The sequence below is a fragment of the Panthera onca genome, chromosome F1, assembly GCF_046562875.1.
Source record: "Panthera onca isolate mPanOnc1 chromosome F1, mPanOnc1 haplotype 2, whole genome shotgun sequence".
NCBI lineage: Eukaryota > Metazoa > Chordata > Mammalia > Carnivora > Felidae > Panthera > Panthera onca.
The window spans coordinates 2,422,268-2,448,975 of NC_138355.1; the positions used below are offsets into that span (position 1 = coordinate 2,422,268).

Genomic DNA, 26,708 nt, shown 5'->3' on the forward strand with positions numbered 1-26,708 from the left:
TGTGTATGTGTGTTTAATTTTTTAAATTTTAATATTTTTAAATTTTATTTTTTTTCAATCTTAACTTTCTACCTCATTCATGCCTTTTCTTCTTTCAAAATGATAAAACGAAGGAATTCACCCCAAAAGGAAGAACATGAAGAAACGACAGCCAGGGATTTAACCAACACAGATACAAGCCAGATTTCTGAACCAGAATTTAGAATCACGACAATAAGAATACTATCTGGAGTCGAAAATAGATGAGAATCCATTTCTGCAAAGATAAAAGAAATAAAAAATAGAATGAAATTAAAAATGCTATAAATGAGCTGCCCTCATGATGGATGCGGAGGCGCAAGGATGGATGAGGAAGAACAGAGAATCAGTGATATATAGGACAAACTTATAGAGAATAACAAGGCAGGAAAAAAAGAGAGATTAAGGCAAAAGAGCAGGATATAAGAATTACAGAAATCAGTGACTCATTAAAAAGGAACAATGTCAGAATCATAGGGGTCCCAGAAGAGCAAGAGAGAGACGTAGGGGTAGAAGGGTTATGTGAGCAAATCCTAGCAGAAAACTTTCCTAATCTGTGGAAAGACACAGGCATAAAAATTCAGGAAGCACAGAGGACCTCCATCAAGTTCAACAAAAACCGACCATCAACAAGGCATATCACAGTCAAATTCACAAAATACTCAGGCAAGGAGAGAATCGTGAAAGCAGCAAGGGAAAAAAAAGACCTTAATCTACAAGGGAAGAAATATCAGGTTTTCAGCAGACCTATCAACAGAAACTTGGCAGGCCAAAAAAGAGTGGCAAAATATATTCAGTGTGCTGAATCAGAAAAAAAAAAAATGCAGCCAAGAATTCTTTATCCAGCTAGGCTGTCATCCAAAATAGAAGGTTTCCCAGACACACGAAAATGGAAGGAGTTTGTGACCACTAAACCAGCCCTGCAAGAAATTTTAAGGGGGTCTCTCTGAGGGGAGAAAAGATGAAAAATATATGGTATTTTTGGTATATATACCAAAAGCACCAAAGATTAGAAAGTACCGGAGAACACCAGCAGAAACTCCAACTCTACAAGCATCATAATGGCAATGAATTCATATCTTTCAGTACTCACTCTAAAGGTCAATGGACTCCATGCTCCAATCAAAAGACATAGGGTAGGGGCACCTGGGTGGCTCAGTTGGTTCAGTGTCCAACTTCAGCTCAGGTCATCATCTCACGGTCTGCGAGTTTGATCCCCATGTTGGGCTCTGTACTGACAGCTTGGACCCTGCTTCGGATTCTGTGTCTCCCTCCCTCCTTACCCCTTGCCCATTCATGCTCTGTCTCTCTAAGTCTCAAAGATAAAAAAAAAAAAACATTAAAACAATAAAAAAAAGACATGGGGTAACAGAATGGCTAAGAAATCAAGATCCATATATATGCTGTTTACAAGATACCCACTTTAGACTTAAAGACATCTTCAGATTGAAAGTAAGGGATGGAGAAACATCTATCATGCTAATGGTCAACAAAAGAAAGCTGGAGTAGCCATACTTATGTCAGACAACCTAGAATTTGAAATAAAGACTGTATCATGAGATGCGGAAGGGCATTATATCATAACCAAGGGGTCATCCACCAAGAAGACCTAACAATTGTAAACATTTATGTGCCAAATGTGACAGCACCCAAGTATATAAGTCAATTAATCACTAACATAAAGAAACTCACCGATAGTAATACCATAATAGTAGGAGACATCAACACCCCACTCACAACAATGGACAGATCATCTAATCCAAAAATCAACAAGGAAACAATGGCTATGAGTGACATGCTGAGCCAGATGGACTTAACAGATATATTCAGAACATTTCCTCCTAAATCAGCAGAATATACATTCTTCTCCAGTGCACATGGAATGGTCTCCAGGATAGACCATATACTGGACAACAGATCAGCCCTAAGTGAGAACAAAAATTGAGATCATACCATGCATATTTTCAGATCACTACGTTATGAAACTCGAAACCAACCATAAGAAAAAATTTGGAAAAGTAACAAATACTTGGAGACTGAAGAACATCCTACTAAAGAATGAATGGGATAACCAAGCAGTTAAAGAGGAAATTAAAAAGTATATGGAAATCAATAAAAATGATAACACCACAACCCCAAACCTCTGGGACGCAGCAAAGGCGGTCATAAATGGAAAGTATATAGCAATCCAGGCCTTCCTACAAAAGGAGGAAAGTTCTGAGATACACAACCTAACCTTACACCTTAAGGCGCTAGAAAAAGAACAGCAAATAGAACCCAAAACTAGCATAAGATAGGAAATAACAAAGACTAGTGCAGAAATTAATGCTATTGAAACCAAAAACAAAACAAAAACAAAAACAAAAACAAAACAATAGAATAGATCAATGAGACCACATGCTGGTTCTTTGAAAGAATTAACAAAATTGATAAACCACTAGCCAGTTTGACCAAAAAGAAAAAGAAAAGGACACAATAAAAAAATAAAGAATGAAAGAGGAGAGATCACAACCAACACAGCAGAAATAAAAACAATAATAAGAGAATATGAGCAATTACATGCCAATAAAATGGACAATCTGTAAGAAATGGACAACTTCCTAGAAACATATAAACTCCCAAACCTGAAAAAGGAAGAAATAGAAAATTTCAACAGACCCATAACTAGTAAGGAAATAGAATTAGTAATCAAAAATCTGCCAAAAACCAAGAGTCCAGGGTCAGATGGCTTCCCAGGGTAAGTCTACCAAACATTTAAGGAAGAGTTAACATCTATTCTCTTGAACATGTTCCAGAAAATAGAAATGGAAGGAAAACTTCCAAACTCTTTCTATGAAGTCAGTATTACCTGGATTCCAAAACTGGACAGAGACCTAACTAAAAAGGAGAATTATAGACCAATTTCCCTGATGAACATGGATGCAAAATCCTCAACAGGATATCAGCCAACCGGATCCAACAATACATTAAAAAAATATTCACCATGACCAAGTGGGATTTATACCTGGGATGCAGGGTTGGTTCAATATCCCCAAAACAATTAATGTGATTCATCACATCTGAAAAAGAAAAGACAAGAACCATATGATTCTCTCAATGGATGCAGAGAATGCATTTGACAAAATACAGCAGCCTTTCTTGATAAAAACCCTCAAGAAAGTAGGGATAGAAGGATCATACCTCCAGATCATGAAAGCCATATATGAATGACCCAACACTAATATCATGGTCAATGGGGAAAAACTGAGAGCTTTCCCCCTAAGGTCAGGAATGAGACAGAGATGTTCACTCTCGCCACAGTTATTCAACATAGTATTAGAAGTCTTAGCCTCTGCAATCAGAAAACACAAAGAAATAAAAGACATCCAAATCACCAGAGGTCAAACTTTCACTCTTCGCAGACGACATGCTACTCTATATGGAAACCCCAAAATATTCTACCAAAAAACTGCTAGACTTGATTAATGAATTCAGCAAAGTTGCAGGATATAAAATCAACACACATAAATCAGTTGCATTTCTATACACCAACAATGAAGCGACAGAAAGAGAAATCAGTGAATCAATCCCATTTGCAGTTGCACCAAAAACCATAAAATATCTAGGAATAAATCCAACCAAAGAGGTGAAAAACCTATACAATGAAACTATAGAAAGCTTATGGAAGAAATTGAAGAAGACACAAAAAAAATAGAAAAAGATTCCATGCTCCTGGATAGGAAGAACAAATATTGTAAAAATGTCAATACTACCCAAAGCAATCTACATGTTCAATGCCATCCCTATCAAAGTAACATCAGCATTTTTCACAGAGCTAGAATAAATAATCCTAAAATTTGTATGGGACTAGAAAAGACCCCAAATAGCCAAAGCGATCTTGAAAAAGAAAGCGAAAGCAGCGGGCATCACAATTACTTACTTCAAGCTATACTGAAAAGCTGTAATCATCAAGACAATATGGTACTGGCACAGGAACAGACACTCAGATGAATGGAACAGAATAGAGAACCCAGAAAAGGACCCACAAGTGTATGGCCAACTAATCTTTGACAAAGCAGGAAAGCATATCCAATGGAATAAAAGTCTCTTCAGCAAGTGGTCCTAGGAAAACTGGACAGCGACATGCAGAAGAATGAAACTGGACCACTTTCTTACATCATACACAAAAATTAACTCAGAATGGATGAAAGACCTCATACATTGAGGTATGTATGTATGTACATACAATGTATGACAGGAAGCCATCAAAATCCTCGAGGAGAAAGCAGGCAAAAACCTCTTTGATCTTGCCTTCAGCAACTTCTTACTGAACACGTCTCTGGAGGCAAGGGATACAAAAGAAAAAATGACCTACTGGGACCTCACCAAAATAAAAACTTCTGCACAGCAAAGGAAACAATCAGCAAAACTAAAAGACAACCGACAGAAGGGAAGAATATATTTGCAAATGACATATCAGATAAAGAGTTAGTATCCAAAATCTATAAAGAACTTATCAAACTCAACACCAAAAAAAAAGACAAAAAACAAAAAGAAAAACAAATAATCCAGTGAAGAAATGGGTGAAAGTCATGAATAGACACTTCTCCAAAGAAGACATCCAGATAAATTCTCCACATCACTCATCATCAGGAAAACATAAATCAAAACCACAAAGAGATCCCACCTGACACCTGTCAGAATGGCTAACATTAGCAACTTAGGCACCAAAATATGTTGGCAAGGATGCGGAGAAAAAAGATCTCTTTTGGATTGTTGATGGGAATGCAAGCTGGTGCAGCCACTCTGGGAAACAGTATGGAGGTTCCTCAAGAAACTAAAAATAGATCTACCCTACAACCCAGCAATTGCATTACTAGGTATTTATCCAAGGGATACAGGTATGCTGTGCTGCTTCGAAGGGACACATGCATCCCCACATTTATAGCAGCCCTATCAACAATAGCCAAAGTATGGAAAGAGCCCAAAAGTCCATCGATGAATAAATGGATAAAGAAGTGTCGTATATATACTATACAATGGAGTATTACTCAGCGATCAAAAAGAATGAAATCTTGTCATTTGCAACAATGTGAATGGAACTGGAGGGTATTATGCTAAGTGAAATTAGTCAGAGAAAGACAAAAATCATATGACTTCACTCATATGAGGACTTTAAGAGACATAACATATGAACATAAGGGAAGGGAAACAAAAATAATATAAAAACAGGGAAGGGGACAAAACAGAAAAGACTCACAAATATGGAGAACAAACTGAGTGTTACTTGAGGGGTTGTGGGAGGGGGAATGGGTCAAATGGGTAAGGTGCACTAAGGAATCTACTCCTGAAATCATTGTTGCACTATATGCTAACCAATTAGGAGGTAAATTTTAAAAAAATAAAAAATTAAAAATTAAAATAAAAAAAAATAATATTTCATATATACACTTATTAAGTAATTATACATGTATGTTAGTGGCCATCATCCAAATGTGGCTTTACTGACACTGGAATATAATGCCTACAATTTGGATATCATTGTGCCCTTAAGGCAGTATAGCCTAATAGATAAGTTCTAGTCTCTAGGGCCTAATAGGCAGCATAACCTAAGTGCACTGTGATACAGATATATATTTGTGGCAACTGTTAGTTTTTTGTTTCTGACTTTTTGATAAATTTCTCACATAATAATTATTTGGTAACATAGTTACAGCCATTTAATCAAATGTATAATTACTGCATTATAAAATCCCATATATCAGGTGATTGATTATAGAGCAATTTTTTACCCCAGCAATTTTATAGAGCAAGTGATATTCTGAATTTCAGCCAAGAATATTCACTCTCAAAATTTCTTCACTGAAAACAAAGGTGAGTACTCTCTCATTTCAATAGAAGAATAAATGAAATATGTATATAGCTAAATATTCTTATCACGTTAATTGAGTAAAATAATTATGCCTACATATAGGGCAAATACCATGATAAGAGTTCAATGGCATTTTACAAAGTATTCTGATATTGGAAATATCCTGAAGAGACATGAGGATGAGCATATATATATATATATATTAATATATATCTCCAATATATTCATATTGGAGATATATATATATATACATATATATATGTGTGTGTGTGTGTATATATATATATATATATATGTATTAATATATATCTCCAATATATATATATATATGTATTAATATATATCTCCAATATATTCATATTGGAGATATATATATATACATATATATATATATACACACACACACACACACACACACACACAAGGATGAGCATATATTCATATATTTGTGTGAGTGTGTGTGTGTATCCAATATGTCCAATTATACAAATCAATTTTACAAATGATTATTTATTTTGAGAGAGTGAGTGTGTGAGAGGGGGCAAGGGGAGACAGAGGGGAGAGAGAATCCCAAGGAGGCTCTGAGCTGTCAGTGCAGAGGCTTACATCAGTCACTACCCTGAGATCATGACCACACCCAAAATCAAGAGTCAGACCCTAACTGACTGAGCCACTCAGGTGCCCCTATTGGAGATTTTTTAATGGCATGAGAGGCTATCCTTTTATTAAATGAAGTTCCCTGCAAAGATCTCCATAAAAATATTTGAAAACAATTTTGTGGACATCATAAAGTGGATATTAGTTGTTTGTCCTCTTGTCCTCTTGAAAATTGAGAGTTGAACTTCAGCAATTCCCTACTGATATAAAAAGAGATTATAAAATGAATCACCATGATGAAAATAAAGGGCAGTGTGCCAGGTTCAATGTCAATAAAGTTTGTTAATAGGATTTGTAATACAATTGTTATTTCCATCCTCTCATATGTTTGTATGCAAATCTTCATATCCCTGATATGAATCATTAGGTTGTATGACAATGAGAATTAAGGTTTTTGTTGAAAGATTATTAATAATTATCTAATTTTAAGGGGAGATTGTGCTGAATTAACAGGATAGACCAAACGCGATCATGATGGTCTCTAAGTTTGGAAGGAAGAAGAAGAAAAAGTGTCACAGTATTTGATGGAAGACTTGCCTGGGCATAATTTTTCCCCCAATTGTTTCTTTCGTAATTCTTTTCCCATTAGTGTAAAATGTGCAACAGTTGAACTATACAAACATCTATGCAAACTTTAATGGCTATTAGGATTCTTGATGCTGAATATGAGACAGGAAAGCGCAGAACAGGAAAGCAAACTTTTAAACAAAGAAATGAATATACTGTACGGGGAGTATGGGGAATGGGGACATCATCCTGGCATTAATATGGGTATGAGATCTCTCTTTATGTCTCTCTCTTTCCTCTCTTTCCTTCTCTCCTTTCCAATTTAGATGACACATATAGACAAACAGATAGATAGATAGATATAGAAAGATAACATATAGATACGTATGTACATAATATACACACAGTAAAATGGTGTACAAAAAAATATTGAGACTCTATTTCTAAGACCTTATACAACATAGACTTAATGATTAATTGAGTAAAACAAAAAAATGATCTGTGGTGATGATTTTGACAAAGGAATAAATGACATTGATAACGTGAGGTCTAACTTTTCAGATAGACAAAATATGTTTTTTCTTTGTCACTGTGATGATGATATCGTCCATTATATTTGTATGAAGATAGGCCAGTTTTTACAAGTTCTTATTGGAATTTTTGCCAACACCTTCCTGCTTCTCTTCCACATCTTCATGCTACTTCTGGATCACAGACCTAAGCCAACTGTCCTGATCATCTATCACTTGGCCTTTGTCCACATAATGAAACTGTTCACTGCACTGTTTTTTAATGTCTACAGACATGTTTGAAGTACTGAACATTCTAAATGATTTCAAATGCATGGCTTTATTCTGCATGATCAGGGTGACATGGGGTCTCTCCTTAAGCACCACCTGCCTCCTCAGCATGTTCAAGGCCATCATGATCAGCCCTAGCACCTCCTGGTTGGCCAGCTTTAAACATACGTGCAAAAAGGACATCTTCCTTTCTTTTATCATCTTATGGTTTCTCAGTTTGTCTCTCATTAGTGCCTGCATCTTGTATACTGCTGCTCCTTCTAATGTGACCCAGAGCAATCTACTGTGTGTCAGTAAACACTGCTCACTTTCCCACCTAAACTCCATCATCAGGGGACTGTTTTTCACGTTTTCAATATCCAGGGATGTTTTCTTTGTTGGAGGCATGCTGCTCTCAAGTGTGTACATTGTGATTCTCTTGTCCAGGCTTCAGAGGCAGTGCCACCACCTTCCCAGTAACAGCTTTTCCTCAAGAGTCTCCCCAGAGAGAAGGGCTACCGAAACCATCCTGCTGTTGGCAAGTTTTTTTGTGGTCATGTATTAGGTGGGCGTCATTATCTCCTTCTCCTCCACTCTCTTATGGGCATATGACACAGTCATTCTGGATTTCCAGAAGCTTGTGCCCAATGTCTATGCCACTGTCAGTGCGTTGGTGCTAATAAGTTCTGATAAAAGGATAGAAAATGTGTTTCGAAAGTGTGGGAAAATTGCAATCAAGTTATAGGTACATACTGTGGAAATCATTATCTAGAACTGATCATTTTGATTTCATTCAAATTATAGAGTATTTATATATAACATTTAAATGTAATTTTAATTTGTATGTCATTGAAAGGTTTACTGTGTATAAATAATAAATGTTTTTGAAACCTCTGGTAACAATTACCCACCAGCTTTTTTTGAGTTTAGTATCAAGTAAGATTCAATATTGCCATGTGTTGAGCATTCCTTTATCTTTCATTTTATTTCTCAAACACTCTTAAGGATAATTTTCTCTATAAAAGTAAAATACACTCTAAAGCATGACTATTGTACTCTATTACAATGCATTACTTGTTGGTAATGCAACATTTGAAAATTCTGTTTACTCTTTTTACTTCAAGATATTTAGCTTTGCCTCTAATTTTAACGGAGCAACACTTTTCTCAGCACTATTTATATTTATTTCTATGAGTTCCGGCTTCTATTAGGGCTGCAGAGAGTGTACTCTTACCTCTGTATGTTTTCTAATTTATCATTCTCTTCTTTTAAAGGTTGTAAACTTTGTCTCATGTTACAACATATATATTTTTTAATTTCTTTTATTTACACAGTTTGAGTAATATTTCTGGTGAGTATTTTATCTGCTTTTGTTACAATTAATTTCTTATTTGTAACTTCATGCCTAGTTTTGAAATTAGAAATTTATAATCGTCATTTTTTTGATTTTGTTTTTTAATTTGTATACAGTAGTGAAACATTTAAATGATTCTTATTTCTTCCCATTCTGATCTTCATATAATATAGCGACAATTCCATTCTCTATAAATCTTCTCTCTTGAATGGATTTGGCTTCAACATTTTTGTTCAATATTCTAGTTTATTATTTCTTTCATCAACTCAGACTAATACAATATTTAACTAAATTATTGTGTACTAAATTGAGTTGTTTAATTTTCAAGATTTAATTGTATTAGGCCTCTTCTTCACAATATCTCTTACATGTGTATAGTTTGTCTTTCGACATTATTTTTATTTCCTATTTTTCCTGTCTTTACTTAAATATTTTATATGTTGTAGAAGAAATTTATTGTCGAATTGGTTTCCATACAACACCCCGTGCTCATCCCAACAGGTGCCCTCCTCAATAACTATCAAATAATTTAAACATATTGCTGATATATTTATTTTGTGACATGTAATTTCTTCTACCCTATACCCAAAACTAATTTAATTGTGTTTCACCATTAATAATTTCATTGTGAACTTTGGGACATATCACAGTGCAGGTATCTCTAGTCTCTTTGTACCAATCACCCTGAGGACGAGTTGGAGTACCACACAGGTTTGAGCTCCTTGTAGTCAGTCAAGATCTGGATGGCGAGACGGTCTCTGATTTTGATTGCTTCTTTAGATCCTTAACTTGGATTACTTAGCTTTCTGGGATGATCTTATATTTTATTATTATCCTTGCTGTACATTATAAGGATTCTTTTACTTTTGTATTTTATATATATTTTTTTCTATTTAAATTAAAGTTAGTTAACTTGTAGTGTAGTATTGTTGTAAGGAGTACAACCCAGTGATGCATCCCTTTCAATAATGACCAGGGCTTATCTGAACAACTGCCTTCTTAATCCCCGTCACACAATTACCCCGTCCCTACAATAAACACCACTCCAGCAACCCTCAGTTTGTTCTCTGTATTTTAGAGTCTCTTATGGTTTTCCTCTCTCCATTTTTATCTCATTTTCCCTACCTTCCCATATAGTCATCTATTGTGTTTCTTAAATTCCGCATAGGAGTGAAATCATATATTGGTTTTACTCTGACTGACTCATTTCCCTTAGCATAATACTCTAGTTCCATCCACATGTTTGCAAATGGCAAGATTTCATTCTTTTTGATTGTTGAATAATATTCCACTATGTAATATATTTATCCATTCGTCAGTCATTGGACCTTTTGACTCATTACATACTCTGGCTATTGTTAATAGTGCTGGTATAAACATTGTGGTGCATGTGTCCCTTTGAATTAGCATTTTTGTATCCTTTGGGTATATACCTACTGGTGCAATTGCTGGGTCATACAGTAGGTCTATTTTTAATTTTTTGAGGAACCTCCATGCTGTTTTCAGAGTGACTGCATCAGTTTGTATCACCACCAAAAGTGTAAAAGCGTTCTCCTAATTCCACATCCTCACCAATATCTGTTGTTTCCTCTATGTTTTTTTTAGCCATTCTAACAGGTGTGAGGTGGTATCTCATTGTGATTTTGATTTGTATTTCTCTGATAATGAGTGAGGTTGAGCATCTTTTCTGTGTCCGTTGGTCCTCTGGGTGTGTTCTTTGGAAATTGTGCATTAATGCCTTCTGCTCATTTCTTCACTGGATTATTTGTATTTTGGTTGTTGTGTTTAATAAGTACCTATTTTGGATACTGACCCTTTATCTGATATCTAATCTACAAATCTCTTCTAACATACCATCGGCTGTCCTTTAGTTTTGTTGTTTGTTTCCTTTGATGTGCAGATTTTTTATCTTGATAGGGTCCTAATAGTCCATTTTTCCTTTAATTTCCCTTTCTCCCGGAGGTATGTCTAGTAAGAATTTGCTGTTGCAGAGTTCAAAGAGGCTACTGTCTGTTTCTTATTCTGGGGTTTTGACGGATTCCTGCCTCATATTTAGGGATTTCATATATTTTTATATTAATTTTGTTTATAGTATAAGAAAGTGATCCAGCTTCATTTTTCTGCATTTCACTATCCAGATTTCTCAGCGCCATTTGCGAAAGAGACTGTCTTTTCTTCCACTAGATATTCTTTCCTGTCTTGTCAAGGATTAGTTGGTCACACATTGTGGGTCAATTTCTGGATGCTCTGTTCTGTTCCACTGAACTATGTGTCTGTTTTTGTGCCAATACCATACTGTCTTGATGATTAGAGCTTGTAATACAGCTTGATGTCCATAATGTGATGCCTCCATAGTTTCTCCTTTTCAACATTACTTTGGCTACTTGGGGATGTTTCTCTTTCCATAAAAATTTCAAAGTTGTTTTTTCAAACTCTGATGAATGCGGGTGTTATTTTAATAAGGATTCCATTGAATGTATAGATTGTTTTCGGTAGTATAAGCATTTTAACAATATTTGTTCCTCCAATCTACTAGCATGGAATGTTTATGCTTTTTTGTGTCCTCTTTTTTTTAATTTTTAAGTGTTTATTAACTTTTGAGAGACAGAGACAAAGTGTGAGTGGGGGGTGGGGGGAGACACAAAATCCGAAGCAGGCTCCAGGTCCTGATCTGTCAGCATAGAGCTCAACACAGGGCTCTAAATCACACTCTCAGAGATGATCACCTGAGCCAAAGTCAAATGCTTAACTGACTCAGCCACCCAGGCGCCCCACTTTGGGTGTTCAATTTCTTTCATAAGCTTTCTATATTTTTCACCATATAGGCCTTTGACCTCTTTGGTTAGGTTTATTTTTTGGTATTTTACATCATTTGGTGTAATTGTAAATGGGATTGATTCCTTGGTTCCTATTCCTGCTGTTTCACTATTGGTGTAAAGAAATGCAACCAGTTTCAGTATGTTGATTTTATACCTTGCAGCTTTCTGAATACATGAATCAGTTCTAGCAGTTTTTGGTGTCTTTGGGGTTTTAGCATAGAATATCATGTCATCCGTGAAGAGTGAAAATTTGACTTTTCCCTTGCCAATTTGTATGTCTTTTATTTCTTTCTGTTGTGTGATTGCTGAGGCTAGGACTTCCAGTAATATACTGAACAGCAGCTGTGAGAATGGACATCTGTGTCGTGTTCCTGACAATTGTGGGGAAACTCTCAGCTTTTGCCATTGAGGATGATATTCGGTGTGGGTCTTTCCTATATGGCCTTTATAATGTTGAGGATTGTTCCTTCTATCCTTATTTTCTTGAGGGTTTTTATCAAGAAAGGGTGCTGTATTTTGTCAAATGCATGTTCTGTATCTATTTAGGGTATCATGATTCTTATCTTACTTTTATTAATGTGGTATATCACATTGACTTACTTGCAAATATTTATATAAGCCCTGCAGTGCAGGTATATATCCCACTTGATCTCTGTGCATAGTTCTATTAAAGTAATGTTGAATTCTATTTGCTAGTACTTGTTGAGATTTTTGCATCCAGGTTAATCACTGATATTGGCCGATAAGTCTCCTTTGTTTGTTTGTTTGTTTGTTTGTTTGTTTTGTGTGTATGTGTGAGTGTGTGTGTGTGTGTGTGTGGCATCTTTGTCTGGTTTTGGATCCAAGGTAATGATGGTGTCCTGGAATCAGTTTGGCAGACTGCCTTCCATTTATATTTTTGGGGAAAACTTTGAGAAAAGTAGGTATTAATTCCTCTTAAATGCCTGGTAGAAATTTCCTGGGAAGCCAACTTGTCCAGGATCTTATAATTGTTTATATTTCTTTGACATACATTGTGGTCTTCCCTCTTTTATTTGTGATTTTTTCGATTTCAGTATTCTTTATTTTTTTCTTGATAAGTCTGAGTAGGGATGTTATCAGTTTTCTTTTTCTTGGAAAGAACCTACATTTACACTTAGTTATCTATTGTACTGTTTTGTTTGTTGGTTTCAAATATTGTTCATATCTGCTCTAATGTTTATCATTCCCCTTCTTCTGCTGGCTTTTGGCTTTATTTGCTGCACATTTTCTAGTTTCTTTAGGTGTAACGTGAGATGTGTATTTGGGACCTATCTTGCTTCTTGAGATAGACTTTTATGTATATTCCTGTTAAGATGATCGTTGCTGAATCACATAGAGTTTGGAGAGTCGTGTTTTCAAGTTGATTTGCTTTCATGTATATGTTTTTGAATTATTTGCTGATTTCCTGGTTAACCTATTCATTCGTTTTTTTTAATATATTAAATACAACTTACTGTCAGATTGGTTTCCACGCAACACCTAGTTTTCATCCCAACAGGTGCCCTCCTCACTGCCCATCACCCACTTTCCCATCTCCCCCATCTCCCATCAACCCTCATTTTTTTCTCAGCATTTAAGTCTCTGACGGTTTGCCTCCCTCCCTCTCTGTTATTTCCCCCTTTCCCCTCCCCCATGTTTTTCTGTTAAGTTTCTCAAGATCCACATAAGCGTGAAAAAATTATTAACTGCGTTTATCTGACTTATTTCACTTAGCATGATACCCTCCAGTTCATTCATGCATTCACGTTGCTACAAATGGCTGGATTTCATTCTGTCCCTTTGCCAAGTATATATGTCATATATATATATATATATATATATATATATATATATATATATATATATAACTATTTCACTTAGTTTAACACTCTCCAGCTCCATCCACGTTGCTACAAAAGGCCATATTTAATTCTTTCTCGTTGCCAAGTAGTATTCCATTGTATATATAAACCCCAATTTCTTTACCCATTCATCAGTTGATGGACATTTAGGCTCTTTCCATAATTTAGCTATTGTTGAGAGTGCTGCTATAAACATTGGGGTACAGTTGCCCCTATGCATCAGTACTCCTGTATCCCTTGAGTAAATTCCTAGCGGTGCTACTGCTGGGTCATAGGGTAGGTCTAGTTTTAATTTATTGAGGAACCTCCACACCATTTTCCTGAGTGGCCGCACCAAATTGCGTTCCTGCCAACAGTGCAAGAGGGTTCCCCTTTCTCCACATCCTCGCCAGCATCGATAGTCTCCTGTTTTGTTCATTTTAGCCACTCTGACTGGCGTGAGGTGATATCTGAGTGTGGTTTTGATTTGTATTTCCCTGATGAGGAGCGACGTTGAGCACCTTTTCATGTGCCTGTTGGCCATCTGGATGTCTTCTTTAGAGAAGTGTCTATTCATGTTTTCTGCCCATTTCTTCACTGGATTATTTGTTTTTCGGGTGTGGAGTTTGGTGAGCTCTTTATAGATTTTGGATACTAGCCCTTTGTCTGATATGTCATTTGCAAATATCTTCTCCCATTCCATTGGCTGCCTTTTAGTTCTGTTTATTGTTTCCTTTGCTGTGCAGAAGCTTTTATCTTTATGAGGTCCCAATTGTTCATTTTTGCTTTTAATTCCCTTGCCTTTGGGGATGTAGCAAGTAGGAAATTGCTGCAGCTGAGGTTAGAGTGGTTTTTCCCTGCTTTCTTCTCTAGCGTTTTGATGGTTTCCTGTCTCACATTCAGGTTCTTTATCCATTTTGAGTTTGTTTTGGTGAATGGTGTAAAAAAGTGGTCTAGTTTCATCCTTCTGCATGTTTCTGTCCAGTTCTCCCAGCACCATTTATTAAAGAGACTGTCTTTTTTCTATTGGATACTCTTTCTTGCTTTGTCAAAGATGAGTTGGCCATATTTTTGCGGGTCCAATTCTGGAGTTGCTATTCTACTCCATTGGTCTATGTATCTGTTTTTGTACCAATACCAGGCTGCCTTGATGATTACAGTTTTGTAGTAGAGGCTAAAGTCTGGGATTGTGATGCCTCTTGCTTTGGTCTTCTTCAATGTTACTTTGACTCTTTGGGATCTTTTGTGGTTCCATACAAATTTTAGGATTGCTTGTTATAGCTTCCAGAAGAATGCTGGTACAATTTTGATTGAATTTGCATTGAATGTGTAGATTGCTTTGGGTAGTATTGACATTTTAACAATATTTATTCTTCCAATCCTTGAGCATGGAATATTTTTCAATTTCTTTATATCTTCTTCAATTTCCTTCATAAGCTTTCTATACTTTTCAGCATACAGATCTTTTACTTCTTTGGTTAGATTTATTCCTAGGTATTTTATGCTTCTTGGTGCAATTGTGAATGGAATCAGTTTCTTTTATTTGTCTTTCTGTTGCTTCATTATTAGTGTATAAGAATGCAACTGATTTCTCTACGTTGATTTTGTATCCTGCGACTTTGCTGAATTCATGTGTCCGTTCTAGTAGACTTTTGGTGGAGTCTATCAGGTTTTCCATGTATAATATCATGTCATCTGTAAAAAGTGAAAGCTTGACTTCATCTTTGCCAATTTTGACGCCTTTGATTTCCTTTTGTTGTCTGACTGATGATACCAGAACTTCCAACCCTATGTGAAACAACAGTGGTTAGAGTGGACATCCCTGTCGTGCTCTGATCTCAGGGAGAAAGCTCTCAGTTCTTCCCCATTGAGGATGATATTAACTGTGGGCTTATCATAAATGGCTTTTATGATGTTTCAGTACATTCCTTCCATCCCGACATTCTCGAGGGTTTTTATTAAGAAAGGATGTGCTGAATTTTGTCAAATGCTTTTTCTGCATTGATTGACAGGATCATATGGTTCGTATCTTTTCTTTTATTAATGTGATGTATCACGTTCATTGATTTGCGAATGTTGAACCAGCCCTGCATCCCAGGAATGAATCCCACTTGATCATGGTGAATAATTCTTTTTATATGCTGTTGAATTCAATTTGCTAGTATCTTATTGACAATTTTTGCATCCATATTCATCAGGGATATTGGCCTGTAGTTCTCTTTTTTTACTGGGTCTCTGTCTTGTTTAGGAATCAAAGTAATGCTGGATTCATAGAATGAGTCTGGAAATTTTTCTTCCCCTTCTATTTTTTGGAATAGTTTGAGAAGGATAGGTATTCTCTCTGTTTTAAATGGCTGATAGAATTCCCCTGGGAAGCCATCTGGTCCTGGACTCTTATTTGTTGGGAGATTTTTGAGGACTGATTCCATTTCTTCACCAGTTATGGGTGTTTTCAAGTTTTCTATTTCTCCTGGTTTGAGTTTTGAAGTGGGTGGGTGATTAGGAACTTCTCCATTTCTTCCAGGTTGTCCAGTTTGTTGGCATATAATTTTTCATAGTATTCCCTGATAATTGCTTGTATTTATTTCTGAGGGATTGGTTGTAATAATTCAATTTTCATTCATGATTTTATCTATTTGGGTCATCTCCCTTTTCTTTTTGAGAAGCCTGGCTAGAGGTTTATCAATTTTGTTTATTTTTTCCAAGTACCAACTCTTGGTTTCATTGATCTGCTTTACAGTATTTTTAGATTCTATACTGTTTATTTCTGCTCTGATCTTTCTTATTTCTCTTCTTCTGCTGGGCTTGGGGTGTCTTTGCTGTTCTGCTTCTGTTTCCTTCAGGTGTGCTGTTAGATTTTGTATTTGGGATTTTTCTTGTTACTTGAGGTAGGCCTGGATCATAATGTATTTTCCTCTCAAGACTTCCTTCGCTGCATCCCAAAGCGTTTGGATTGTTGTATCTTCATTTTCATTTGTTTCCACATCTTTTTTAATTTCTTCTCTAATTTCCTGGTTGAACCATTCATTCTTTAGTAGGGTGTTCTTTAACCTCCATGCTTTTGGCGGTTTTCCAGACTTTTTCCTGTGGTTGATTTCAAGCTTCATAACATTGTGGTCTGAAAGTATGCATGGTATGATTCAATCCTTGTATACTTATGAAGGGCTGTTTTGTGACCCATTATGTGATCTATCTTGGAGAATGTTCCATGTGCACTTGAGAAGAAAGTATCTTCTGTTGCTTTCGGATGCAGCGTTCTAAATATATCTCTCAAGTCCACCTGATCCAATGTATCATTCAGGGCCCTTGTTTCTTTATTGATCCTGTGTCTAGATGATCTATCCATTGTTGTAGGTGGAGTATTAAAGTCCCCTGCAGTGACCACATTCTTATCAATAAGGTTGCTTATGTTTGTGATTAATTGTTTTATATATTTGGGGGCTCCCATATTCGGCGCATAGATATTTATAATTGTTAGCTCTTCCTGATGGATAGGCCCTGTAATTATTATATAATGCCCTTCTTCATCTCTTTTTACAGCCTTTAATTGAAATTCTACTTTGTCTCATACAAGTATGGTTACTCCAGCTTTCTTTTGACTTCCAGTAGCGTGATAGATAGTTCTCCATCCCCTCACCTTCAATCTGAACGTGTCTTCAGGTCTAAAATTAGTCTCTTGTAGACAGCAAATAGATGGGTATTATTTTTCTATCCATTATGATACCCTATGTCTTTTGGTTACAACATTTAGTCCATTTACCTTCAGTGTTATTATAGAAAGATATGGATTAAAGTCATTGTGATGTCTGTAGGTTTCCTGCTTGTAGCAATGTCTCTGGTACTTTGTCTCACAGGATCCCCCTTAGGATCTCTTGTAGGGCTGGTTTATTGGTGACGAATTCCTTCAGTTTTTGTTTGTTTGGGAAGACCTTTATCTCTCCTTCTATTCTAAATGACAGACTTGCTGGATAAAGGATTCTCGGCTGCATATTTTTTCTGTTCATCACATTGAAGATCTCCTGCCATTCCTTTCTGGCCTGCCAGGTTTCAGTAGATAGATCCGTCACTAGTCTTATTGGTCTCCCTTTATATGTTAGAGCACGTTTATCCCTAGCTGCTTTCAGAATTTTCTCTTTATCCTTGTATTTTGCCAGTTTCACTATGTTATGTCATGCAGAAGATCGACTCATTATATCTGAAGGGAGCTCTCTGTGCCTCTTGGATTTCAATGCCTGTTTCCTTCCCCAGATCAGAGAAGTTCTCAGCTATGATTTCTTCAAGTACACCTTCAGCACCTTTCTCTCTTTCTTCCTCTGCTGGAATGCCTATTATACGTATATTATTGCGTTTCATCGCATCACTTAGTTCTCTAATTCTCCCCTCATATTCCTGTATTTTTTTATCTCTCTTTCTCAGCTTCCTCTTTTTCCATAATTTTATCTTCTAATTCATCTATTCTCTCGTCTGCCTCTTCAATCCGAGCTGTGGTCGCCTCCATTTTATTTTGCACCTCATTTATAGCATTTTTTAGCTCCTCCTGACTGTTTCTTAGTCCCTTGATCTCTGTAGCAATAGATTCTCTGCTGTCCTTTATACTTTTTTCAAGCTCAGAGATTAATTTTATTACTATTATTTTAAATTCATTTTCTATTATATTGCTTAAATCATTTTTGGTCAGTTCATTAGCTGTCGCTACTTCCTGGGGTTTCTTTTGAGGAGAATTCTTCCGATTCATCATTTTGGATAGTCCCTGGAGTGGCGCGGAACTGTAGGGCTCTTCCCCTGTGGTGTCTGGAGTAACTTGTGTTGGTGGGCGGGGCCGCAGTCAGACCTGATGTCTGCCCCAGCCCACCACTGGGGCAACAATCAGACTGGTGTGTACCTTATCTTCCCCTCTCCCAGGGGCAGGACTCACTGTGGAGTGGTATGGCCCATGTCTCGGCTACTTGCACACTGCCAGACTTGTCTTGCTGCTTCTATGGGATCTGGCGTATTAGCCGGGATGGATCCACAAGGTGCACAGGGGCTGGAGGGGCAGGCTTAGCTTGCTTTCCCTTTGGTTGTCCACTGTGGGCGGGGCCCAGTGGCACCGAGAGGGAGGCTGACCCATTGGAGGGATGGATCCACAGAAGCACAGCATTGGATGTTTGCGCAGTGCAACCAAGTTCCGTGATGGGAACTGGTTCCCTTTGGGATTTTGGCTGGGGGATGGGCAAGGGAGATGGCTCTGGTCAGTTCCTTTGTTCCCCGCTGAGCTGAGCTCTGTCCTCTGGGGCTCAACACCTCTCCCTCCCATTGTCCTCTAGCCCTCCCACTCTCAGAGCAGAGCTGTTGACTTATAACATTCCAGATGTTAAGTCCCACTGGCTGGCAGAACACACTCTGTTCCTCCTCTCTGCTTTTGCAAGTCAGACTCGGGGGCTCTGCCTTGCAGGGCGGGCTGCCCCTCAACCGCCCTGGCTCCCTCCTGCCAGTCCGTGTAGCATGCCCTGCCTCTCTGTCCTTCCTACTCTCTTCCATGGGCCTCTTGTCTATGCTTTGCTCCAGAGAGTCTGTTCTGCTAGTCTTCTGGCGGTTTTGTGGGTTATTTAGACCAATGTGGGTGGAATCTAAGTAATCAGCAGGACGAGGTGAGCCCAGCATCCTCTTACGCCACCATCTTCTTCCAGGGCCCCCTTACTTCCTTCTTTGAGTTTTTTTTTTTTTTTTATCAATAATGGATTCTGTATTTTTTCGAATGCTTTTTCTTCATATATTGAGATAATCATATGATTCTTATCTCTTATTAATGTGGTTTATCACGTTGATTGATTTGCGAACATTGAATCGGCCCTTCATCCCAGGAATAAATTTCACTTGATCATGGTGAATAATTCTTTTAATGACTGTTGGATTTGATTTGTTACTCTATTGTTGAGAATTTTTGTATCCATGTTCATGAGGGATATTAGTCTGTATTTCTACTTTCTTGTAGGATCTTTGTGAAGTTTTGGATTTCAGGTAATTCTAGCATATCACAGAAGGAGATTGGAAGTTTTCCTTCCATGTCTATTTTTAGAAAATTTTGAGAAGAATATGTGTCAAATCTTCTATAGATGTCTGGTAGAACTCACGTGGGAAGTCACCTGGACCAAGAGTTTTGTTTACTGGAAAATTTTTGAATACTGATTCCATCTCTTTGCTAGTTATATGTTTTCTCAAATATTTATTTCTTAATGTTTCAGTTTGGGTACTTTGTGAGTTTCTAGGAATTTGACCATTTCTTCCAGATTGCCAGACTATTGCCATATAATTTTTTATAGTATTATCTTATGATTATTTGTATATCTGTGGTGTTGGCTTTGATCTCCTCTTTCATTCAATATTTCATCTATTTATTTTCTTTCTTTTTTGTTTTGGTAAGTCTGTCTCAGAGTTTATCAATCTTATTAATTTTTTCAAGAAACAACTCTAGTTTCAGTCATCTGTTCCACTGGTATTTTTAAAAATGTTTATTTATTTATTTTGAGAGAGAGGCAAAGCATGCAAGGGAGGGGCAGACTGTGAAAGAGAGAATCCCAAGCAGGCTATGCACTGACAGAAGAGCCCCTATGCAGTGCTAGATCTCACAACCATGAGACCATAAGCTGATCCTAAATCAAGAGTTGGACGCTTGAACAGTTGAGCCACACAAGTGCCCTGTTGTGCTATTATTTTTGTTTGTTTGCATACCATTTATTTTTTCTTAGTCTTTATTATGTCCCTTATTCTGGCTTTAGGCTTTGTGTGCTCTTCCTTTCCTAGTTCCTTTAGGTATGAGGCTAGTGTGATTAGTTGAGATCTTTCTTGCTGCTTGAGGTAGGCCTGATTTGCAATACACTTCCCTCTTAGGACTGCTTTTTTTGAATCCAAAAGTTTTGGACTGTTGTATTCTTATTTTCATTTGTTCCATGTATTTTTTTTTTTTTTAATTTACTGGTTAACACATTCATTCTTTAGTAGGATGTTCTTTAACCTCCGTATATCTGTAGTTTTTCCAAATTCTTCCTTCAGGTCAACTTCAAGTTTCATAGCGATGTGGTCTGAAAATATTCATGCTATGATCTCGATCTTTTTGCATTTGTTGAGGGATGTTTTGTGACCCACTATGCGATCTATTCTGGATAACGTCCCATGTGCACTTGAGAATAATATGTATTCTGCTGATTTGGGATGAAATATTCTGAATATATCTGTTAAATCCATGTGGTCTAGTGTGTCATTCAAAGTCATTGTTTCCTTTTGATTTTCTGCTTGGATACTTTGTCCACTCCCTAAGTGGGTTATCACTGTCTCCTAGATTACTGTAGTATGTATTGTATTGTATTGCAGTATGGTATCTACCCATGTTGGGGACACAATTATTTACAAATGTTAAATCTTATTGATGGATAGATCCCTTAGTTTATTATATCATGCCAGTTTTCACCTCTTGTTACATTCTGTTTTTAAAGTATAGTATGTGTGATATAAGTATGGCTATTGAAGATTTCTTTTGAAATATTTTCATATGACAGATGGTTCTCCATTACCTTACTTTATGTTTTTTTTTAAAGTTTATGTATTTATTTTGAGAGAGAGCATGCAAGTGTGGAAGGGCAGAGAGAGCCCAAAGCAGGCTCTGTGCCACCAGTGCCGAGACAGATGTGGGCCTTCAAATCATGAACTATGTGATCATGACCTGAGCTGAAGTCAGATGCTTAACCAACTGAACCACCCAGGTGGCCCATCTATCCCTAACTTTCAATCTGCTGTTGTCTTTAGGTCTAAAATGGGTCTCTTTAGGCATGTACCTAGGTCTTATTTTTATCCATTCTGGTACCTTATGTCTTGATCTGAACATCTAATGCATTTATATTCAGAGTTATTATTGAAAGACATGCATTTAATATCGTTATGTTACCTGTAAAGCTTGTGTTTCTGTGATGTTCTCTGCTCCCTTCCAGTCTTTATTGTTTGGGCTTTTTTTCTCCACACAGAGTGTACCCATTAATATTTTTTAGCAAGGCTTGTTTAGTGGTCACAAACTTATTCAGTTTTTATTTGTCTGGGAAACTACTTCTTCCATCCTGAATGACAGCCTCGCTGGATAAAGTAGTCTTGTCTGCATACTTTCAGCATGTTGAATATATACTGACTTTCCACTGTGGCCTGCTAAGTTTCTTTGGAGAAATCTGTTGCAGACTTGATCTCTTTTCCTTTGTAGGTTAAGGACTTGTTTTCACTTGTTGGCTTCAGGATTATTTCCTTGACTGTGTATTTTGTGAATTTCATTATTATATGTCTTGGGATGGCTGGCTTTTGTTGAATTTAACAGGAGATCTCTGGGCTTCTTGAATGTTGATGTCTGTGTCTTTCCTCCAGACTCAGGAAGCTTTAAGGTATAATTTGCTCATGTAAACCTTCGGCCCTTTTGGTTTTCTCTTCATCTGCTGGGACTCCTTCATATGAATGTGATTGCATTTGTAGAATTTGCTGAGTTCGCTCAGTCTACTTTCATGATCCAATACTTTAATTCCCTCCTTGTTTTCAGCTTCATTATTTTGCATACGTTTATCTTCTACATCACTGATTCATACGTCTGATTTATGCACCCTCTCTTTATGGCTTTCCGTATGGTTTGCATTTCAGCTCTAGAATTTCCAATTTCAGCCTAGATTTTAACTCTATCTCTGCTGTAGAGGATTCTCTATAGTCTTTTCTTTTTTGAAGCCAAGCTAGCATACTTATAATTGTCGCTTTAAATTTTATGTCTGTATTTTACCTATACCTCTGTTGATTAAATCCATGTCCATTACTTCTACTTCTTGTTCTTACCTGTTGCAGTGAATTACTCTGTTTTTTCATTTTCTCCAGGAAAAAGAAAAAAGGAAGAAAGAGAGAAAACGAGAGAGAAAGCATGCAAGCAAGCAAGCTTGATCTTAGGAGTGTTTTGTTATGTTTCTTAAAGAAGCAAGATCTAGGGCACCTGGCTAGGTTAGTTGGTGTGCTTGCCACTCTTGAACTTGGGTAAGTTCAAGCTCCATTTTGGGAATGGAGAGTAATTAAAAATAAAATCTTTTAAAAAATAAGGTAGATCCAAATAATGAAAGAATATATATATTCTTTCTGCAAACTGCAAACTGAAGGTTTGCAGCAGTATATGATCAGTAGATTTGGTGCATGTGAGTGGTTTGTGCTAGTCTTCTGTGGGAAGGGCCTGTTGCACTGTGTCTTATGCTCACTTGCCTGTTTAGAGATGCACCTTCAGGGCATAAAGCGACTGGGTTTGGTGTATTTTGCTCCAGTCCCCAGTTGGTGGCAATGTTTAGCTCACTGAGTTTTTTTAGTCTTAATGGGTGACGCCAAAATAACTTCACCCTCTCTCTCTTTTTAATAATTTCTCTTACATTAGTTTAGATTATTTCTTTTAGTTTTTAAATGTTTATTTAAATCCAAGTTAGTTCACACATACTCTAATAATGATTTGAGGAATAGAATTTATCAATTCATTACTTAAATATAACACGCAGTGCTCATCCCAACATGTGCCCTCGTTAATGCCCATCAGCCAGTTAGCCAGACCCCCACCCAATACCCCTCCAACAACGCTCAGTTTGTTCTCTGTATTTAAGAGTCTCATAATTATGGTTTGCTTCCATCTCTGTTTTTATCTTATTTTGCCTTCCTTCCCCCTATGATCTTTTATTTTGTTTCTTAAATTTCACATATGAGTGAAATCATATGATGTATTTCTTTTTCTGACTTATTTAACTTAAGATAATACAATCTATTTCTATCCACATTGTTGCAAATGGCAAGATTTCATTCTTTTGGTTGCCAAGTCATATTCCGTTGTATATATGTATACCACATCTTCTTTATCCAGTCATCAGTGATGGACACTTGGGTTCTTTCCATAATTTGGCTATTGTTGATAGTGCTGCTATAAACAATGGGATGCATGTTCCCTTTCAAATCAGCATTTTTGAATCCTTTGAATAAATACCTAGTATTGCAATTGTTGTGTTGTGGGGTAGTTCTACTTTTAATTTTTGAGGGAACCTCCCTACTGTTTTTCAGAGTGGCTGTACCTGTTTGAATTTCCACAAGCCGTGCAAAGAGATTATTCCTCTTTCTCTACATCCATGAGCATGGACTGTTTTTCCATTACTTCGTGTCTTCTTCAATTTCTTTCATGAACTTTCTATAATTTTCAGCATGGAGATATTTTACCTCTTTGGTAACTTTTATTCCTATGTATTTTAAAGTTTTTGGTTTAATTGTAAAAGGTGTCGATTCCTTGATTTCTCTTTCTGTTGCTTGATTATTGGTGTATAGAAATGCCACTGATTTCTTTATGTTGATTTTGTTTCCTGTCACCTTGCTGAATTCATGTATCAGTTCTAGCTGTTTTTTTTTTTTTTTTTTTTTTTTTTTGTGGAGTCTTTTGGGATTTCCAGGTAGAGTACTATGACATCTGCAAAGAGTGAAAGTATTTTTTTCTTCCTCCCTCACCCTCTCTCTTGTGCCAGAGGTGGAGAGCTTGTGCCTGCCACTCATCAGTATGTCCTCAAAGAATATAAATAATCACCCTTCTTATGTACCCAGCTTCCACCAGATCCTTACTTTCACCCTGTGTGTGTGTAAGAGTTGTTTTATCACAGGCACCAGGCTGGGTTTCTAAACTCCAAATTTTAGAGACTTGTGTGCGGTGGTCCAGTGTTGATTCTGGGGGAGGACCTCAATACATTTCTGCTATTTCCTGTCCATTCCCAGGAAAACATTAGCTCAATCGCCCAGGGGTTCATAAGTTATGGCAAAGTGGAGCAGAAAGTTGGTACCAAGACTCACAACCCCCAGCTGCTGCTCCTATGTCTGGGATGGTGCAGCAGGTGGGCACCACCCTTCCTTTTGTCCCCATAGAGGCCTCGCTGCCACTTTCAAATGCACTCCAAGTGGAGGAGCCTTTCCCCTGTGTGACCCAGGAGATCCTCAGACCACACTGTCCAATCCAGTGTCTCTGCCCTTCTTCCCCACAAGAGCATCACTGAGCTTGTCATAACCCTGAAGGTGGTGAACTTCTAAATCTTCAGAGTTTTTACTCTGCTGCTTATAATGTCTTGTGGTAGACACGGTAAGCAGTGTTCCTTCCCATCTGCAAAACCTTCAACACCCTTAGTCCTTATCTACACGAAATCAATTCTCCGCATCTCCTACCTTAAATGATTCTTATAGAATTTCAATTTTGTTCTCTAACTCCTCAAATTGATTTTCTGGGTGTCCAGAATGATTTAACATTTATCTAGCTATGTTTGAAGGAGAAGGCAAACTTTGAGAACTCCTACTCTTAAATAATAAGTAATTTTGTCCTTAAACATCTAATGTCTTTCTAATTTTTTTGATTTTTAAAGTTTATGTAGCTAAGAATATTTTATTTTCAACAACTTTAGTTCTTTAAAGCTTTATTTATCTTTGAGAGAGAAAGCATGAATGGGGTGGGACACAGAGAAAAGAGGACAGAGGATCCAAAGAGGGCTCTGCGCTGACAGCAGAGAGCCCAATGTGGGGCTCAAACTCACAAACCCTGAGATCATAACCTGAGCTGAGGACAGACCCTCAGCTAGCTGAGCCACTCAGGTGCCCCTACTTGTAAAAAGTTTAAATTTATATCTCCTTATTTTCAATACCTTAACTTCATTTCTTCAAGTTATTTCTAAATGTTTTTTATTTGTTTAATACAATTATGGATGTATTTTTCATTTCCTTTTCAATTTTTTCATTGCTAGTATATAAATATATATTTTAGGTTTGTATTTAATATTGATTTTGTATCTTGCATCTTGTTCAACTTGTTTATTATTTCTTGTGAAATTTCGGTAACTCCCTACAAATTTGATATACAGAATCATATCATGTGTAACAAAATGCAGTTTTAGTTCCTTTTTTTTTTTCCATTCTGGAAAACATTGATTTTTGGAAGTTTAGCCTACGTTTTATGTGTGAAATAATCTCAAAATTCATGGAGTATAATTTGTATGTATTTTGCTGAATTTCATTTGCTTTCTTTTTGAGAACGTGAGTCTATATTCAAGAGATAATAATCTGTCATGTTCTTTTGTTATCATGCCTTGGTCTGCTTTTGGAATCAGAGTAATACTAATCACCTAATATTACCTGGGAAGTATTCCCACTTCTAGTATTTTTTGGAAGTGTTTGTGCAGACTTTGAATCAATTAGTCACTAAATATTTGGCAAAATTACCAATTAAGTCATTTAGGTTTTCGTTTTTGTCTGTGAAGTTATTTTTAATTAATCCATTTTCTTGCTATAAATCTATTTATATATTTCTTTCTCTAAATGTCTATTCAGATATTTTATTTCTTGATTTATCTTTGTACCTTGTGCATATCGAGGTGTTTATTGCTAATGTTTAGTATTCTTTGTTTCATGATTTTCTAGTCAGTTGGCATAAACGAATCAGGAATAATAAATCATGAGAATAATGATTTGGAGAAATCAATTAATGATCCAATGATTATACTGTTGTAGGATACAGGTTATGAATATAAACACTCATATTTATTGTGTGACCAAAATAGATGCGAAATACAAACTGAATTTATGAATAATGTCTTTTGAATTTAGATTTTATCAAAACAAAAGAAGGATCCGGTTCTTTTTTCAAAATAAATATTGAGTTTAGACCTAATACTAAATTTTCCATAAGAACAAATGAAAAATGACATAGTAAATTAAGAAAGTTATAAAAATAAACATTTCATGAATCACAATGGGTAAAACAAACTTAGAAAATACAGTCTGTTAGACACTAGTCTTTTATACATTTAGGTGACACTTGAATTAAAAATGTTCAACTTAAAT

General features: G+C 36.5%; 1 long non-coding RNA gene and 1 pseudogene across 1 annotated transcript in view; one reads left to right on the forward strand and one right to left on the reverse strand.

The window, feature by feature from the left end:
- LOC145713334 (uncharacterized) overlaps positions 1-26,708 on the reverse strand; it is a 485,335-nt gene that overhangs the window by 102,644 nt on the left and 355,983 nt on the right. The window lies entirely within an intron of this gene.
- LOC144614842 (putative vomeronasal receptor-like protein 4) lies at positions 7,528-8,557 on the forward strand (annotated as a pseudogene).